At 40.3% G+C, this 19,884-nt stretch overlaps 1 pseudogene; it reads right to left on the bottom strand.

The window, feature by feature from the left end:
- Positions 1 to 19,508, bottom strand: part of LOC133073200 (fatty acid desaturase 2-like protein FADS2B) — a 44,107-nt pseudogene extending 24,599 nt beyond the window's left edge.
- Between the last annotated feature and the right edge of the window lie 376 nt (positions 19,509 to 19,884).

Here is a 19,884-nt window from a genome sequence, read left to right as displayed (position 1 = left end):
ACAAACAAACAAAAAAAAACACAAAACTCTCCAGAAAGCAGGAATAGAAGGAACATACCTCAACATAATAAAAGCTATATATGACAAACCCACAGCAAGCATTACCCTCAATGGTGAAAAATTGAAAGCATTTCCCCTAAAATCAGGAACAAAACAAGGGTGTCCACTCTCACCACTACTATTCAACATAGTTTTGGAAGTTTTGGCCATAGCAATCAGAGCAGAAAAAGAAGTAAAAGGAATCCAGATAGGAAAATAAAGAATGAAACTCTTGCTGTTTACAGAAAACATGATCCTTTACATAGAAAACCCTAAAGACTCTACCAGAAAATTACTAGAGCTAATCAACGAATATAGTAAAGTTGCAGGATATAAAAATAACACACACAAATCCCTTGCATTTCTATACACTAACAATGAGAAAACAGAAAGAGAAATTAAGGAAACAATACCATTCACCATTGCAACACAAAGAATAAAATACTTAGGAGTATATCTACCTAAAGAAACAAGACTTATACATAGAAAACTATAAAACAGTGATGAAAGAAATCAAAGAGGACACAAACAGATGGAGAAATATACCGTGTTCATGGATTGGAGGAATCAATATTGTCAAAATGACTATACTACCCAAAGCAATCTATAGATTCAGTGCAATCCCTATCAAGCTACTAATGGTATTTTTCACAGAACTAGAACAAATAATTCCACAGTTTGTATGTAAATACAAAAAACCTTGAATAGCCAAAGTAATCTTGAGACAGAAAAATGGAACAGGAGTAATCAATCTGCCTGACTTCAGACTATACTACAAAGCCACAGTCATCAAGACAGTATGGTACTGGTCCTACTTTTAAAAAGAGATATGAAATAGGTAGAGCAGAGAGTACGCTTCTTATTTTATCAATAAAGAAACCAGCTATAAAACTAATTAGTTCTGGGGAAAAAATGGCCCCAGGGTTCTTACTTCAATAAATATTTTAAAGAGTCATGGATCTGAAGTCATCTCCTATGGGAGTTTGCCTCTGATCATCACATGTTCAAGTTTCAATGATCTCATTAAATATAAATGAGAATAAAACTATTTTAGTTGATGCTGAGCTCATATCATTTCTGATTAGGTTTTTTGGGATTTTTTTTTTTTTCTCTTTCAGTGAAAATCTGAAGATTTTAACAGAGAAAAGGGTTTGGAAGCACATCAACTTAGTTGAATCCACTGGATTGTATAAATGCTTCTGTGTGGTTTGGGAAAATTATCTACCCTTTGATGTTCAATTTCATCTTCAGTAAATATAGTATAATGTAATGACATTTACCTGCATGGGTTGTTTAAGGTGACATGAGATTCTGTATGTAGAATGCTGGCATATAGAGATATTCAATTTCTCTTCCCTTCCCATATTTCATTAATCATTTATAGAAGAATAAGAAATAGTCATCATTTTTATTGCATATCTGACATTTCTCAAAAATCTCAAATATACATTTTAGATCTGCAGTGCTCAATAGAGTAACCATTATCTACGTGTGGCTACTGAGCACTTAATATGTGACCAAACAAATTGAGGCCGGCTGTGTAAGCATATAATACATACTAGATTCAAAGCCTCAGAATGAAAAAAGAAATGTAAAGTATATTAATAATTTGTATATTTCTTTCATGTTAAAGTGAAAATATTTGGAATATATACAGGAGTGATAAAGTTGGAAGAGGGTGTTTGCTGTGACCAGTGTGTTCTCTTGGCAAAATTCTGCTGGCCTTTGCCCTGCTTCATTCACTCCAAGGTCAAACTTGCCTGTTACTCAAGGTGCCTCTTGATTTCCTACTTTTGCATTCCAGTCCCCTATGGTGAAAAGGACATCTTTTTTTGGTGTTAGTTCTAGAAGGTCTTGTAGATCTTCAAAGAACCATTCAACTTCAGCTTCTTCAGCATTAAATGTTTGGGGCATAGCCTTTGATTACTGTGATATTGAAGGGTTTGCCTTGGAAATGAACAGAGATCATTCTGTCATTTGGTTTCTCACCAAATCCTAGAACATCATAGAAAAGCTGAGATCCAGTTGAAGTCCTAATTTTAGAGATGAGAACTCTGAGAGCCAGAGATGGAATCTGACTTGTTTGGGGTTGCACAGTGAGCGTTATCAGAGCCAGGGCTGAAACCGACTTGCATCAATCCTTGTACTGTTATCAGGTTTCCATCCATCGTTCCATTCCTCCATCCATTCCTTCATGCATTCCACACATGCTTATGGAAGGCCTACTGCGTGTTAGGCACTCTGCTAGGCGCTGCATTTCAGGGGTGCATAGGACAGTGTGCCTGTCCTCCTGGAGCATATGTGAGGGGGATAAGACCAACTGCCCCTGCTTTTTCTGGCAGTCTGGGTTTTGTAACCCTCAACTCTTAAACAGAGCCATGTAAATTTCTGTGGTTTCTCTCTTTTGTTAAACTTTTCTCTATTCTGCATCTTTTCTTTTATTTATACATAGGCCTCCCAGGACTAAAATAGTTTGCTGGATTCCCCTAGCCTCCCAAAAACACATGTCCAGACCCCTTCTAAGAATATCCCTAGTCATGACTTTATAGGGTATATCTCCTGAGAGGTGGTTCTTTAATGGTGTATCAGGGATTGGCCCAAATGTTTTATTGGCTAAGAAAAAAGCAGAACTTCTTAAATAAAAATAAAACTTTTCTTCTAAACATTTAAAATTCTAATTTTAGCATATATGTTATAATGTTATATATATATATATAGTCACTACATTGTCAGTATATTTACATTTACTTGTGGGGTGTGTACTAACATTTTTTGCTGATGAGTGTATGTAGAAACCACTGCTTAGTGAAATGGCTTTCAGAATCCCATCATACTCCTGGAACATTCTGTACCTGGAGATGACCCATCACAAAGTTTTGCATCAGGCGATTCCACTTGGCCTTCTTAAACATGGAAAAGTGTCCCATGTCATGCTGCAGAAATGAACCCTGAGCCTGGAAGAGACAGGGTTGCAGTCGGAGAGGTTGACAAGGAAAGAAGAAAGCAGTAAGTGGGCCCGCTGGTGGGTTCGGGACCCCATGAGAACAGTGGAGATCTCTGTATCTGTCACACTTGCTGAGTGCTTTCCCGTCCCTGGACCTTTGCGCAGGTGGCTCTCGAAGCCTAGAATGTTCTTCTCTCTACTGTCAGAGTCGTCCAGTTTGGAATGGAAGGAGGATGCCTTTGGAGTCAGACTGACTAGGGCTCTGAACTGTCCTTCACCACTTTACAAGTTATACAACTCTTGGCAAGCTAGTTGGTGGCTCTGAACTCAGTTCTTTGTCTGAGAAGCAAGGATTATAATATTATACCTTGCTCATTCAGCTAGCTTGCAGGCAAAATACATGTAAAATTCCTGATAATGCTAAGCAGTCAAATATTTTTCCTTTCTTGATTCCAAAAGTTGCTTTTCAAAGAATAAAGCAAGTTGACATTTCAAGAAAAAAATTAGCATATAAAATTTTGTAATTACCATTGATGTTAATTCTCCATGAAATCATCCCCAATTGCCTCAATTAGAATTAGATGCCTCTTTCTGCCCCAGCAGCACATGTTGTTTCTTTCCCTTCTGCCTTGTATTGTGTCTAGATATTTAAATGACCATCTCCTCCACTGGATGACTGTTGCCCAGGTGCAGGGTCAGGTGTGTTTCCCTTTGTGTCCACAATACAGTGTTGTGGGCATAGAATGCCATTTTCAGAAGTCTGTGCTTCATTCAAAGGATTTATCAATTGCCCTGATACACGCCAGTTGCTGACTGACATTTTTGGCAGAATCCATGATCCTATTATCATGTAATAATAAATAGGCTCTCTTCATAGACTGGTGTATTGATAAGTATTGGTGAAATGAGGCTTTTGGCTAGTGTCTCAGGGGATTTTTTAAAAAAATACAGATATATAACTTCTTTTTAGTGGAATCTTTTATTATGAAACAGCATGTATAAACAGTGATATATATATATATATATATATATACATATATACACACATATATGTATATATATATATACACATATATATATACACACACACACAGATCGGCATAAATTAATATGGGTCTTTCTTTATTCATGGTGGCTAAGATGGTAAAGAATCTGCCTGTAATGTGAGAGACTCAGATTTGATCCCTGGGTCAGGAAGATTCTCTGGTAAAGGGAATGGCAACCTACTCCAGTATTCTTGCCTGAAGAAATTCATGAACAGAGGAGCCTGGTGTGTTACAGTCCACGGGGTCTAAAATAATTGGAAACAACTGAGCGATTAAAAAGAAAACAAAATAAGTTCACATATGTGCCCTAGTCTTAGTAAAATCATTGAACTACCATTAACAATGTTGGTTGGTTAAAGAACAAAAAGATATAGGTGAAGGTTACATGGCCCAGAACAGAACTTCAGTTACTGACATTGTGTGGATAATATTGGGCAAAGAGTAGCAACTGTCAAGGATATTTACCACATGCCAGTCTCTGTGCTAGGCACTCTACAGAGTAACTTGTTTAGTTCTCCTCAGATTATTTCCATAAAATAATCATTACCCCGTGTTACAGATGAGAGAACTGGGGCCCAGTGGGTTTTGATAACTTGCTGGTGTCAGACACTGATGAGTAACTTGCCAGGAAGTGCCGGGCAGCCGCTGACACCAGTGTAAAGAGGGAAGAAAAAATTCTGAGGCTTCCCATAGAGCCGCTGCCTGGGCTTAGGTCACCTACTTACCTGAGCAACCGTGAGAAGACAAGAAATGAATATTGTGACAAGCCAGCCACTGCCAAAATGCCACACTATTACCCAAGCCAGGGCCTCCAAAATCAAGATCTGGGCGAGGTGAAGGGAGAAGAACCCCAGGTTGGCATTGAACAAATTCATGGTCTCTAATGTCCTCCGCAGTTCTTGGAAATCGTCCACCAACTGGGACTGTGAGATAAATGTGCAAGAAAGGAATTAGTTCCTTCAGCGGAGAGGGAGCACAGATGAACATAATTATTAATCCATTTTATCAATGTATTATACCTTAAGTTTATGAATAGACATTTATTTATTTAATAAATATAATTAGGCATAATTTAAACAAAACATGAAACCTTAAAAAATTAACAAAAAGCAAAATGCTAAAAACAAGTTATGATATATTTTTTTCCTGGAGAACAGACAGATGAATAGTGATTTGTAAACTGTCCTCAAATTGTTATGGGACTTATAATTTGCTTCTTTTCTGGGGGATGGGGGAGGTTCATTGAACAGATACATAACTCTAACAATTCTCTTTTTAAAACTGATTAATTAATTTTTTTTGATGCAGATCATTTCTTTTGAAGTCTTTATTGAATTTGTGGCAATATTGCTTTTATTTTATGTCTTGTTTTGTTTTTGGCTGTGAGGCATGTGAGATCTTGGTTCCCTGACGAGGGATCAAACCTGCGCCCCTGCACTGAAAGGAGAAGTCTTAACGCCGGGCTGCCGGGGAAGCCCCCATAAGAAGTCTCCTCCTTTCAGACAAAGGCCGCGTTGACGTGTGGGCGACGAGCAGCGTCGCACTGCCGTCAGGTGCACAGCACGTGACCCACACGCACTGTTCCCTCAGAGCCCAGTCCCCGGGCGGCCATTGTGAGGTACCGAGTGTAGGTCCCTGCCGAACAGCAGGGCCTTGCTGTTTGTCCGCTTTATGTGTAGACGTGAGTGTCTATTCATAACAGTCGCCTTTTTAGATCAATGTGCTGTTTGGTCTCTGATTATACTTTGGGGGACTTTGCTATCTATACAGACCTCTGTTACTTTCTATGTTATCAGCTATTTAGCGTGTGCAAAAGATTCCTTTATGAAAGAAAGAGTTCACTTAGATTAGCTCAAAGAATGAATTTCCTGTGAGATGCTGAGAAGCTCTACAGGAATGAGAAATTTGAAATAATAATAAAAAAGAGCTATGAACATAATCCTAGAAGCAAGAAAATTCATTTCAAATTCACTGATACAACTTTAAAATGGTTCAGTGCCTGGGAAAGGTTTGGATGGGCTCATCTCTAGAGGCCCCATGAACATCAGAATTCTGGTGGCCATAGATAACTTTAGTAGATCACACAGTGTGCTAGTCCACAAAAGAGTCTGAAATAGAGTACTTGGGTACAAAAATCAAAAATGAAAGATGATCTCTATTCATTTCCAAGGGAAACCATTCAATATCAGATTAATTCAAGTCTGTGCTCTGATCACTAATGCTGAAGAAGCTGAAGTTGGATGGTTCTTTGAAGACTTACAAGACCTTCTAGAACTAACACCAAAAAAAGATGTCCTTTTCATCAATTCAGTTCAGTCATTCAGTCATGTCTGACACTTTGCAACCAAATGGACTGCTGCAGGCTAGGCTTCCCTGTCCATCACCAACTCCTGGAGCTTACTCAAACTCATGTCCATTTAGGTGGTGATGCCATCCAACCATCTCATCCTCTGTCATCCCCTCCTCCTCCCACATTCAATCTACCCCAGCATCAGGGTCTTTTCAAGTGAATCAGTTCTTCACATTAGGTGGCCAAAGTATTGCAGTTTCAGCTTCAGCATCAGTCCTTCCAATGAATATTCAGGACTGATCTCCTTTAGGATAGACTGGTTGGATCTCCTTGCTGTCTAAGGGACTCTCAAGAATCTTTTCCAACACCACAGTTCAAAAGCATCAATTCTTCAGCACTTAGATTTCTTTCATCATAGGGGATTAGAATGCAAAAGTAGGAAGTCAAAAGGTACCTGGAGGAACAGTCAAGCATGGCCTTGGAGTACAAAATGAAGCTGGGCAGATGCTAACAGAGTTTTGTAAAGAGAACACACTGGTCATAAAAAACACCCTCTTCCAACAACATAATAGATGACTCTACACATGGACATCACCAGATGGTCAATACCGAAATCAGATTGATTATATTCTTTGCAGCCAAAGATAGAGAAGCTCTATACATCAGCATAAACAAGACCAGGAGCTGATTATGGCTAGATCATGAAATCTTTATTGCAAAATTCAGACTTAAATTGAACAAAGTAGGGGAAACCACTAGGCCATTCAGGTATGACCTAAAGTAAATCCCTTGCTGTTATACAGTGGAAGTGAGAAATAGGTTCAAGGTATAAGATCTGGTAGAGTGCCTGAAGAACTATGGACAGAGGTTCATAACATTGTACTGGAGGTGGTGATCAAAATCATCCCCCCAGAAAATAAATGCAAAATGTCAAAGTGATGCCTGAGGAGGCCTTACAAATAGCTGAGAAAAGAAAAGATGTGAAAGGCAAAGGAGAAAAAGAAAGATATATCCCTCTGAATGCAGAGTTCCAAAGAATAGCAAGGAGAGATAAGAAAGTCTTCCTCAGTGATCAGTGCAAAGAAATAGAGGAAAACAATAGAATGGGAAAGACTGGAGATCTCTTCATGAAAATTAGAGATACCAAGGGAAATTTTCATACAAAAATGGGCACAATAAAGGACAGAAACCATATGGACCTAACAGAAGCTGAAGATATCAGGAAGAGATGACAAGAATACACAGAAGAACTACACAAAAAAGATCTTAATGACCCAGATAACCACGATGGTGTTGTGATCACTCACCTAGAGCCAGACATGCTGGAGTGTGAAGTCAAGTGGGCCTTAGGAAGCATCACTAACAACAAAGCTTGTGGAGGTGATGGAATTCCAGCAGAGTTATTTCAAATCCTAAAAGGTGATGCTGTGAAAGTGCTGCACTCAATACACCAGCAAACTTGGGAAACTAAGCAGTGGCCACAGGACTTGAAAAATAAATTTTCATTCCAATCCCAAAGAAAGGCAATACCAAAGGATCTTCAAACTTCTGCACAATTGCAGTCATTCCACACGCTAACTAAGTAATGCTTAAAATTCTCCAAGCTAGGCTTCAACAGTACGTGAACCGAGAATGTCCAGATGTTCAAGTTGGGTTTAGAAGAGTCAGAGGAACCAGCAATCAAATTGCTAACATCTGTTGGATCATAGAGGAAGCAAAGGAATTCCAAAAGACATCTACTTCTGCTTCACTGACTATGCCAAAGCCTTTGACCATGTGGATCACAACAAACTGTGGAAAATTCTTCAATAGCTGGGAATACCAGGCCACCTGACCTGCCTTCTGGGCAACCTGTATGCAGGTCAAGAAGCAACAGTTAGAACTGGACATGGAACAATGGAATGATTCCAAATTGGGAAAGGAGTACATCAAGGCTGTGTGTTGTCACCCTGCTTATTTAACTTCTATGCAGATTGCATAATGAGAAATGTTGGGCTGGATGAAGCAGAAGCTAGAATCAAGATTGCCAGGAGAAATATCAATAACCTCACATATGCAGATGACACCACCCTTATGGCAGAAAGTGAAGAGAACCTAAAGAGCCTCTTGATGAAGGTGAAAAAGAGAGTGAAAAAGCTGGTTTAAAATGCAACATTCAAAAATGAAGATAATCACAACCAGTTCCATGATTTCATGACAAACAGATGGGGTAAACAATTAAAACAGTGACAGACTTTATTTTCTTGGGCTCCGAAATCACTGCAGATTGTGACTGCAGCCATGAAATTAAACTTTGCTTGCTCCTTGGAAGAAAAGCAGTGACAAACCTAGACAGCATATTAAAAAGCAGAAACATTACTTTGCCAACAAATGTCTGTCTAGTAAAAGCTATGGTCTTTGCTGTAGTCACGTATGGATATGAGAACTGGGCTATAAAGAAGTCTGAGCACCGAAGAATTGATGCTTTTAAACCATGGTGTTGGAGAAGACTCTTGAGAGTCCCTTGGACTGCAAGGAGATAAAACCAGTCCATCCTAAAGGAGATCAGTCCTGGGTGTTCATTGGAAGGACTGATGCTGAAGCTGAAGTTCCAATCCTTTGGCCACCTAATAGGAAGAGCTGACTCATTGGAAAAGACCCTGATGCTGGGAATGATCGAAGGTACAAGGAGAAGGGGATAACAGAGAATGAGATGGCTGTATGGGCATCACTGACTCAATGCATATGAGTTTCAACAAGGGAGATGGTGAAGGATAGGGAAGCCTGCTGTGCTGCAGTCCATGAGGTCACAATTGTGAGGCGAGCAGAAGTAATGCACCTTAGATTAGGAGTAGGCCTTCCTACTTGGTAAGATTATCAGGCCACCTGGATACAACCAATTAGCTTTCGCTTAACACTGACCGCTGTTTGCCAATTAGGACCAATTAGCTTTCACTTAATACTGACCGCTGTTTGCCAGTTAGGAAATTAGGAACGGGGCGGAAAACCCCAGGAAAGTCCTGCCCATGCGAAAGTTTTGACCAATGAAATTGCTTTGCAAACTTGTAACCAATCTGTTTAAACCAACTACCAATGGCGTGTGCTCACCCTATAAATTTGTGTAACAGCTTGGGCTCGGGGCTCTCTGACCTGCACCACTGCATTGGATGTGGCAGAGGGCCCTGGCTCGAGTCAGTAATAAACTTCCCCTTTTTGCCAGTTGCTTTGTCTTGGAAGCCTTCTCTCTTCCCGCTCGGGGATTCGGACATCGGGCATTCGGACATCGGGCATAACAACAATGAGTCAGACACAACTTAGCGACCGAACAACAGCAACAGGGCGTTTGCCTGATTTTACCATCACTTTCACTAAAGTTCACTGGGTCACTAAAGCCCAGAAGAGAGGTTAATGTGAAATCCTCCGCAAGTGGTGGAAGCTGGACTTAGCCTGTACTTCCTGACTTTCAGTTCTGTGCTCAAACAATAATTGTCTACATACATATCCCTGGGTAATCACAGATGCACAAAGAAAATTCATATCAGGTCTTTACCCTCAGGGATCAGCACTGTTTTAGATAATGAATAATTATAGCTCTCAGCCATGAATGGGATTATCTTTTCCTTAAAGAAAATATTTAGGAAAAACAACTAAACTCTGCACCATTTCCTCTTTTTAATCTAGGGCATCCTGCCCTAAATGATTCTGTAAATTTAGAGGCTTGTAAATTACTTGTGTGACTGTTGAGTTTATGATAAATACAGCATCTAAAGTTTATTGGACACTTGCTACATTCCAGACACTGCTCTAAGCACTTTAAATGCCTTTAACTCTTTCAGTAATCTCCCAATAACACTTATGTGTTTGGTTCTATTGTTGCTATTTTACAGAGAGAGAAACTGAACCACAGACAGGTTTGGTAACTGGCCTAGACTCATATCCCACAGTCTCAAGCCCTTCAAAGTCAGGGTCCCAAGATGGATGGGCCATGGTAGAAAGTTGTGACCAAACGTGGTCAGAAGCGAGTGGCAAACAACTTCAGTACTCTTGCCTCAAGAATCCCATGAGCAGTATGAAAAGGCTAAAGCAATGGCACTGAAAGATGAGCCCCCCAGTTAAGTAGATGTCCAATATGCTACTGGGGAAGAGTGGAGAAATAGCTCCAGAAAGAATATGAGACTAGGGCATAGCAGAAATGACACACAGTTATGGATGTGTTTAATGGCAAAAAAGTCCAATGATATAAACAACAATATTGCATAGGGACCTGGAAAGTTAGGTCCATGAATCAAGGTAAACTGGACGTGGTCAAGCAGGAGATGACAAGAGTGAACCTCAGCATTTTAGGAATCAGTGAACTACAATGTATGGGAATGGGTGAATTTAATTCATATGACCATTGTATCTACTACTGTGGGCAAGAATCTCTTGTGAGAAATGGAGTAGTCATCATAGTCAACAAGAGTCTAAAATGCAGTACTTGGGTGCAGTCTCAAAAATGAGAGTATGATCTCTGTTCGATTCCAAGGCAAACCATTCAGTATCACAGTGATTCAAATCTATGCCCCGAACACAAATGCTAAAGAAGCTGAAGTTGAATGGTTCTCTGAAGACCTACCAGACCTTCTAGGACTAACATTAAAAAAAAAAAAAAAAAGATGTCTTTTTCATCATAGAGAACTGGAATGTAAAAGTAGGAAGTCAAGAGATACCCGGAGTAATAGGAAAGTTTGGCCTTGGAGTACAAAATGAAGCCAGGCAAAGGCTAACAAATTTTTGCCAAGAGAATGCACTGGTCATAGCAAATACCCTCTTCCAACAACACAAGAGATGACTATACACATGGACATCACCAGATCAATACTGAATCAGTCAGTACTGAAATCAGATTAATTATATTCTTTGCAGCCAAAGACAGAGACACTCTATACATCAGCAAAAACAAGACTGGGAGCTGATTATGGCTCAGATCATGAACTCCTTATTGCAAAATTCAGACTTAAATTGAAGAAAGTAGGGGAAACAACTAGGCCATTCAGGTATGATGTAAAGTAAATCCCTTGTGGTTATACAGTGGAAATGAGAAATAGATTCAAGGGATAAGATCTGATAGAGTGCCTGAAGAACTATGGACAGAAGTTTGTTACATTGTACTGGAGGTCATGATGCAAAAAGGCAAAATGGTATCTGAGGAGGCCTTACCGATAGCTGAGAAAAGAAGAGAAGTGAAAGGCAAAGGAGAAAAGGAAAGAACCACTTTGGAGTGGAGAATATTTACATGAAGTCACCAAGATTCCCCTCCATCCACAGGGATAAACAGAGGGCTATTTTTTGCCATAACTCACTCTATTACTTGAGAACTTTCATTATTTGAGAGTTTTTCCTGTGATATATTTACTGAGCTCCAGGCCAGATTCTCTCTCTCTCCAGTGTCCCCACCAAACCTGTTCATCTTCCTGGTTTCTTTACCTCGTAAGGGCAACTGCCACCTACTTACCTACATAAGTCATCCATCAGGCAGTTTAGACTCCTTACTCCTGCTTACTTACCTAGCCACTTATCCCCTGTTATAAATTATGTCTTCTGGTTATCCATCCCCTCTTTCTGATTTCTGTTGTCAGTGTCTTATTCAGGACTTCAGCATGTTCCATGGACTCCTTCGTTTTGACTCTGTAAATTTTTTTTTTTTTTTTTTAATATGGGACCATAGCCTATTGACAATGTTGTGATAGCTTCAGGCGGACAGCAAAGGGACTCAGCCATACGGATATCTGTATCCATTCTGCCTTGACTGACTCTTCTTGATCTTCAACCTTTACTTAACCTCCAGGCTGGCGTTTGAAAAAGAGTCCCTCTTCATGGCCATTATCACCCATTAGCACTTTAACTGCACTTGTCTCTTTACTCTTGTACCTATTTTTCAACTTGAACCATCATTCAAATAAGAATCAAATTAAAATTTAATTTTAAAGTAAAAAATAAAATGTTGACAGCCCACAAAGATGCAGTTATTACTGATGACAACTTTCCTTTTATAAACAGCTGGAATCCCGGTTGGTTTCCTTGTAGGACTGGGTATAGGGAGGGATGCTGTGCTGGAGAAGTGTCATTACCTGCAGCGGGAGGAGAGGAAGACCTACAGTGATGGTAAAATCCAGGGTCCTTTGCTCAGAACTCAAGACCATTTTTTCCTCTCCTCCTCCTCTTGTCTCTTTCTTTACCTCCCACACCCTTCATCCTCTCTTTCTCCTTCTCCTCTTCTCATCCTCAAGCCATCATGTTGACCAGGATTGTGCTAAGCAAAGGATGTGGCCAAGCCGGGACACCTATTCTGCTGGTGCTTACTCACGATGTGAACCTGATCTGTATCCCACCTCTGTATGCATCCTCTCTCGCCCCGCCCCAGCCTTGCCTCTGTTGATTTCACATGACTGACTCTTTTGGACTTGCATGCAGCTCGTTCCTCTTCCACCTTGCAGTCTTCTGAGCAGTTGAAACAAATTTTGCTCTTTCCTCTAGGCTTTTGTCATATGTTTCCTGTCATATTGGATTTTACCCTGATGAAGAGTTTGAGTTTCTCAGTGTCCCTCTCAGAGCATCATGTTCAGACACAAGGAGGTGGCTGACCATGCACATTGGGTGATAACCCTGACTTCTTTGTTCTGAACATGCTACTCTTGTGCACACCTCACAAGACTGTGTTTACTTCTTTTATGGAGCCCAGAAATATTGCTGACTTACTTATGTAAAACTTGGGACTTCCCAAGTGGCACTAGTGGCAAAGAACCCTCCTCCCAATGCAGGAGACATAAGAGATGCCTGTTTGATCCCTGGGTAGGGAAGATCCCCTGGAGGAGGGTAGGACAACTCATTCCAGTTTTCTTGCCTGGAGAATCGCCAAGGACAGAGGAGCCTAGTGGGCTATAGTCCATAGGGTTGCCCAGAGTCAGACATGACTGAGTAACTTAGCACAACTTAGCATGCAGCATGCTTCATATGGACATGTTGTAATCCATATAATTAATTCTTCTTGTTGGACTTATAGGTTGTTTCTGGCTTCTCATAGGTAAGCTTTTCCAGGTGAGAAGATCTAAGCCTTGATTTTATTTATTAGCACTGTGTATTAATTTTGAATCATACAATTTGAAAAAAATCAGATAAACAATATGTGCAGTAACAGGAATTCATGTGTCTGTGCCTTGTATAATATACTTACCCTCTTCCAACAACACAAGAGAGGACTCTACACATGGACATCACCCGATCGTCAACACCGAAATCAGATATATTCTTTGCAGCCAAAGGTTGAGAAGCTCTATAGAGTCAGCAAAGCAAGACCAGGAGCTGACTGTGGCTCAGATCATGAACTCCTTATTGCCAAATTCAGACTTAAATTGATGAAGTGGGGAAAACCACTAGATCTTTCTGGTATGACCTAAATCAAATCCCTTAAAATTATACAGTGGAAGTGAGAAATATATTCAAGGGACTAGATCTGACAGGTAGAATGCGTGATGAACTATAGATGTAGGTTCATGACACTGTACAGGAGAAAGGGATCAAGACCATCCCCAAGAAAAAGAAATGCAAAAAAGCAAAATGGCTGTCTGAGGAGGCCTTACAAATAGGTTTGAAAGGAAGAGATGTGAGAAGCAAAGGAGAAAAGGAGAGATATACCCATCTGAATGCAGAGTTCCAAAGAATAGCAAGGAGAGATAAGAAAGCCTTCCTCAGTGATCAATGAAAAGAAATAGAGGAAAACAATAGAATGGGAAAGACTAGAGATCTCTTCGAGAAAGTTAGAGATACCAAGGGAACATTTCATGCAAAGATGGGCTCAATAAAGGACAGAAATATTATGGAACAAGCAGAAGCAAAAATATTAAGAAAAGGTGGCAAGGATACATAGAAGAACTGTACAAAAAAATCTTCAAGACCCAGGTAATCACGATGGAGTTGTCACTCACCTAGAGCCAGACATCCTGGAATGTGAAGTCAAGTGGGCCTTAGGAAGCATCACTACGAACAAAGCTAGTGGAGGGGATGGAAATCCAGTTAAGCTCTTTCAAAACCTAAAAGATGATGCTGTGAAAGTGCTGCACTCATTTTGCCTGCAAATTTGGAAACCTCAGTAGTGGACACAGGACTGGAAAAGGTCAGTTTCATTCCAATCCCAAAGAAAGGCAATGGCAAAGAATGCTCAAACTACTGCACAATTGCACTCATCTCACTTGCTAGTAAAGTAGTGCTCAAAATTCTCCAAGTCAGGCTTCAATATTGCATGAACCATGAAATTCCAGATGTTCAAGCTGGATTCAGAAAAGGTATAGGAACCAGAGACTGAATTGCCAACATCTGCTGGATTATTGAAAAAGCAAAGGAGTTCCAGAAAAACACCTATTTCTGCTTTATTGACTATGCCAAAGCCTTTGACTGTGTGGATCATAATAAACTGTGGAAAATTCTGAAAGAGTTGGGAATACCAGACCACCTGACCTGCCTCTTGTGAAAAGTGTATGCAGGTCATGAAGCAACAGTTAGAACTGGGCATGGAACAACAGACTGGTTCCAAATAGGAAAAGGAGTACATCAAGGCTGTATATTGTCACCCTGCTTATTTAACTTCTATGCAGAGTACATCATGAGAAACTCTGGGCTTGAGGAAGCACAAGCTGGAATCAAGATTGCTGGGAGAAATATCAATAACATCAGATATGCAGATGACACCACCCTTATGGCAGAAAATGAAGAAGAACTAAAGAGCCTCTTGATGAAAGTGAAAGAGGAGAGTGAAAAAGTTGGCTTAAAGCTCAACATTCAGAAAACTAAGATCATGGCATCCGGTCCCATCACTTCATGGCAAATAGATGGGGAAACACTGGAAACACTGAGAGACTTTATTTTTGGGGGGCTCCAAAATCACTGCAGATGGTGGCTGCAGCCATGAAATTAAAAGACACTTACTCCTTGGGAGAAAAGTTATGACCAAGCTAGACAGCATATTAAAAAGCAGAGATGTTACTTTGCCAACGAAGGTCCGTCTACTCAAGGCTATGTTTTTTTGGAGTATTCATGTATGGATGTGAGAGTTGGACTATAAAGAAGTGTGAGCACTGAAGAATTGATGCTTTTGAAATATGGTTTTGGAGAAGACCTTTTAGAGTTCCTTGGACTGCAAGGACATCCAACCAGTCCATCCTACAGGAAATCAGTCTTGAATATTCATTGGAAGGACTGATGTTGAAGCTGAAACTCCAATCCTTTTGTCACCTGATGCAAAGAGCTGACTCATTCGATAAGACCCTGATGCTAGGAAAGATTGTAGGTGGGAGGAGAAGAGAATGGTTGAGGTAGTTGGATGGCAGCCGTGACTCAATGGACATGAGTTTAAGTAAACTCTGTGTGTTGGTGATGGACAGGCAGGCCTGTTGTGCTGCAGTCCATGGGGTCACAAAGAGTTGGACATGATGGAGTGACTAACTTACTCTAGTAAAATTCCTTGAAAAAAATGACAAATTATCTCAGAATAACTAAATAATAATAAACACCATTTTTTGAGTGTTTACTCTGTCCCAGGTGTAAGAAGAAAACCTTTATTTTATCTCCACTGACTTTGACAACCATACTGAGATAGAAGTATCATTATCCCACTTTCTAGATAAAGGAGCTGAGTTTCCAAGAACTTCAGCAAGCTTCTCAGGACATTCCTGGTAAGTGGTGGAGCCCAGATAGAAACCACACCTCTTTCATTCCCAAATTTGTACTCTTAATCATTAGAGTGGACACCTCAAAAAGTTTTAGAATGATTCAACACATGAATGAATGAATGAGTGAGTAACCTTATGGAACAAATTACCTTGGTATCATTATGTAATTTTCATGAGAAGGATGGAGGCTTGAAGAAGAGTTTCTATGTAAATAAGGAAAGATGCCCCCTCTGGGCAGGTGCAGCTATGGTCCAGGGCTTGTGCACAGAGATCATATTTGGTGCACATTTGCCTTTCAGGGTACAGCTTGCAAACAGTTTTTAGGCTGTAGAGAGAGCATTTGACCTTAGGTTCTCTGACTTCATGGTCTTCCCTCCTTCCCTAGAGAGCATGCAGTTTCTCCACCACGTATTCCTCTGTTCCTAGTTGGCAACAAACAATCAGGATTTCTAAGCAGGTGGTAAACAGGAAATGTGAGTCACATCTCTGAGGCTATGGATGCTGTGATATGAATAACAATAGCTATGGCTTAATGAAAGGTGCATCTGGTATTATGCTAAACCCTTTACAAGCTTTAGTATCATTTACCTATTAGATGGGTGAGGTCGTTCCCATTATGTAGATGATGAAGCTGAGTTCCAGAGCATTTCAGGGACTTTCTCAGGCTTATGTAACCAGTATACCGCACCTCAGGCTCCATGTTCTCTGAGTGGCCATGGAATACCGTGGTTGTCAGGATTCTCCCGGCACCCTTCCATTCTTCTCTAGCCATCATCCCCTGGAGACTTTTCTCTGAACATTCTGGATCTGCCTTCTAAAAGTGTGGGGCACATGATTGACCATGCTCAGGGTGTTCATCCTCAAGACACACATCCTAAGGTGTCATGTGTATTTTCCCATAATGTTCAATTCTTCTTTATTGACTAGAACTGGATGCAGAATCATGGTTTTTCTCTGACTTCTGGGAGATAAAAACTCACCAGCAAAGTACAAATTCATCAGCTGAGCTGCTTGCTGCAAGCTATGTCTACCAGTTATATTCAAGGTGGTTGAAGATACATATTTTCCTAACACATCCTCTGAGCTGATTCTGTACTTGTGTTAGAAGAGTATTGCCCATATTTTCTTTGTGTTGTGGAGATAAGATCTGTGGTATTTTTTTCCTCTTTTTTGTCACATTATTTTTTTAAGTGAAGTTTAATTGCTTTACAGAATTTTGTGGTTTTCTGTCATACATCAACAAGTATTTTTTCCCTTATTTTTGTTAATCTTTCCCCTGATTCTTGCACAAATGCCTGTCACTTGGCTTCTTCTATCCTCAGCTCTCTGGCTTCCTAGGGTCTTCCTGACACATGTGAGACTCCCATCATGGGCCACAAGCTCATGCACACTTTCGCAGGAAAAGGTTGAGCTTTGTTTTAAAAATATCACATCAGACTTGAGTGGTGGGGATGTGGAAGTGTCTGCTCAGAAAGACATTCTTTGACTGCACAATCAAGATGAGAAGATGGTAGAAGACCCTGATTAGACAGAGAAGTTGAGAAATTTGGGGGAGATGAGAATTGGGGAAAGAAGATGTTGCTAGTGTCAAAAATCAAAATCTTTATTTTTTTGCAAACTTGCCATATGCTTGTGTATTCTATTTTTATCAGTCAGGTAACACTCACAGAGCAGAATTTCATGAATCAATATTTTTAATCCTATGCTTTGAAACCAGTTGGAGAAATTATATACTAACATGAAAACAACAAGGGTAACATAAAAAAATCTGTTTAAATTTCTTCTCTATAATATGCTAATTTTCTGATCTTGAATTAGTTTATTTAACACCTTTTATTATCCATTTCTTCATGTGTATAATGTGGAGAAAAAGTTCCTAATTGGGCTAAAATCAACTTTCTTATAGAATATTTTAGAGTGAATTCCTAAATGCTTTTAAGGATTGAGAAACCTCCCTCTTCAATATTAAATAAAAATTTTATTTTTAAGATCAGCTATAAAGGGCTTTATGGTAAACAAAAACCCTGTCTGATTTAAAAATTTGTCACTGTTATTTGTGTGGTCTGAGATACATTATTTTCATGTTTTAGTATCAGTTTTTTCCATCTTTAATATGGGAATACCATTCACTTTCCTTATGATGAGGTTTAAGTGAGGTCATGCATTCGAATGTGTCTATGGTGTCTTTGGGCTTCCCAAGTGATGCTAATGGTAAGAGCACTCCTGCCAATGCTGTTGAGGTAAGAGATACAGGTTCGATCCCTGGGTCAGGAAGATCCCCCGGAAAAGAGCATGGCAACCCACTCCAGTATTCATGCCTGGAGAATCCCAAGGATAGAGATACCTGGCGGAATGTGGTCCATAGTGACACAAAGAGTTCGATGCAGCTGAAGCGACTTAACACACATGACGTGTGGTATTTTAGGCATCCACTGAAAGTGTTTTTTCAGCTATTTTGGTGGAGGAGAGTTATGAGGAAAAACAATGAAGGAAAGTGGTTAAGACTGAAAGTTAAGAAAGATAAGTGTTTTGAATCTGAGATCTGCTGGCTGGGTGAACTTGGGTCAGTCACTTAACCAGTGATTTCAGTTACTTCTGATTTCAGTTACTTCTTCCATAAAAGTGGGTTGTATTACCTGTATCACATTGAATGAACTACACAACAAGAAAGAACTCTACAAAGTCTAAAAGCCTCTGTCACTGTACCCTTTCAACATCGTTCAACATTTTGATGCTCGCCCGATGTATTGCTGTCTGTTTCACGCACTCCAGTTGTAGGAGTCTGAGAAATTTCTACTTGAGTGAAGACTTTTTTTCCCAGATTTTACTCACTTATTTGTAACTTTCTTCTTATAAAACAATGACTTCATTTCAAAACAAAACAAATAAAACAAACAAAAAAACATAATGGCAAGAACAAAAACCAAAACCTGAAATAACACATAGTATCTACTGTCAGCATCTGAGCTCACCCCAAACCTAGTGTAAATAATAGCTAGACCTTGAGGCTTAATTAGCTTTCAACTTTTTGCTGGATAGGAATCTTGAAAAATTGGTTTGGGAGGAGATGAGTGATCGTGGAGCTTGAACACATACTTGAAATGCTTTTGGAAAAACGGCCAAGGTCCCAGCCACCCAGCAGCTGGAACAGAGAGAGAGAGGGCAGACTTCGTGTTCCTTACCATGGCGTCTTCCCCAGCGTAGCGGCTGAGGACCTTGCACTGAGGACCGGGATGCCTGTCTGCCCAGCCAGTAACATCGTAGACCTTGCGATTGATCACCAGCCACTGGTCAGTCTCCTGACTGTGTCTCTGGATCTCCTGCCAGCTGTACCTGTTGAGGCTTTTTCTGGGCAAGTCGCACTTGTCATTTGCCTCCTGCCTTGCAGAGAGCCTGGCTTTCCCACTTGCTCCTGGTTTCCCGTTTGCCTGATGCCTCGCACCTAGGTACAGCTAGTTATCGTCTACAAGGCTCCCATTGCCCTTAGGCTTTTCTTCAAACATCATTGCCTCTGTACTTTTAGAATTTCTGGCTTGACACCTGGAATTTCTAATTCTCACCTGATTGAACTACAGAATGACCTTTTCCCTCTCCTTTTATTCCATGAAGTAAGAAGCCTACACAGAAAACATTTTAGTCTACTTGACTTTTGGCAAAGCTGATAGTGAGCTCCTTCCCAGCATCTCACTTCTCTGTCCTGAGTCTTTTTTTGTCCTGATGAAGACTGTACTACCTTTTCCCGCACCCAAGTTTAGTCTACCTTTCTCTCTTCTCTCTCTCTGCTGGCTGATCGTTTAGCAGGGTTCTTATTCATCATTAAATGTCCCTTAGTCAAGAGCTGGAGCCAATCATAGTCCAGAGGACGGTGTCACCTGACCCCTG

The sequence above is a fragment of the Dama dama genome, chromosome 1, assembly GCF_033118175.1.
Source record: "Dama dama isolate Ldn47 chromosome 1, ASM3311817v1, whole genome shotgun sequence".
NCBI lineage: Eukaryota > Metazoa > Chordata > Mammalia > Artiodactyla > Cervidae > Dama > Dama dama.
Note: the sequence above shows the minus strand (reverse complement) of the source record. Positions and strands in the feature narration are given on the sequence as shown.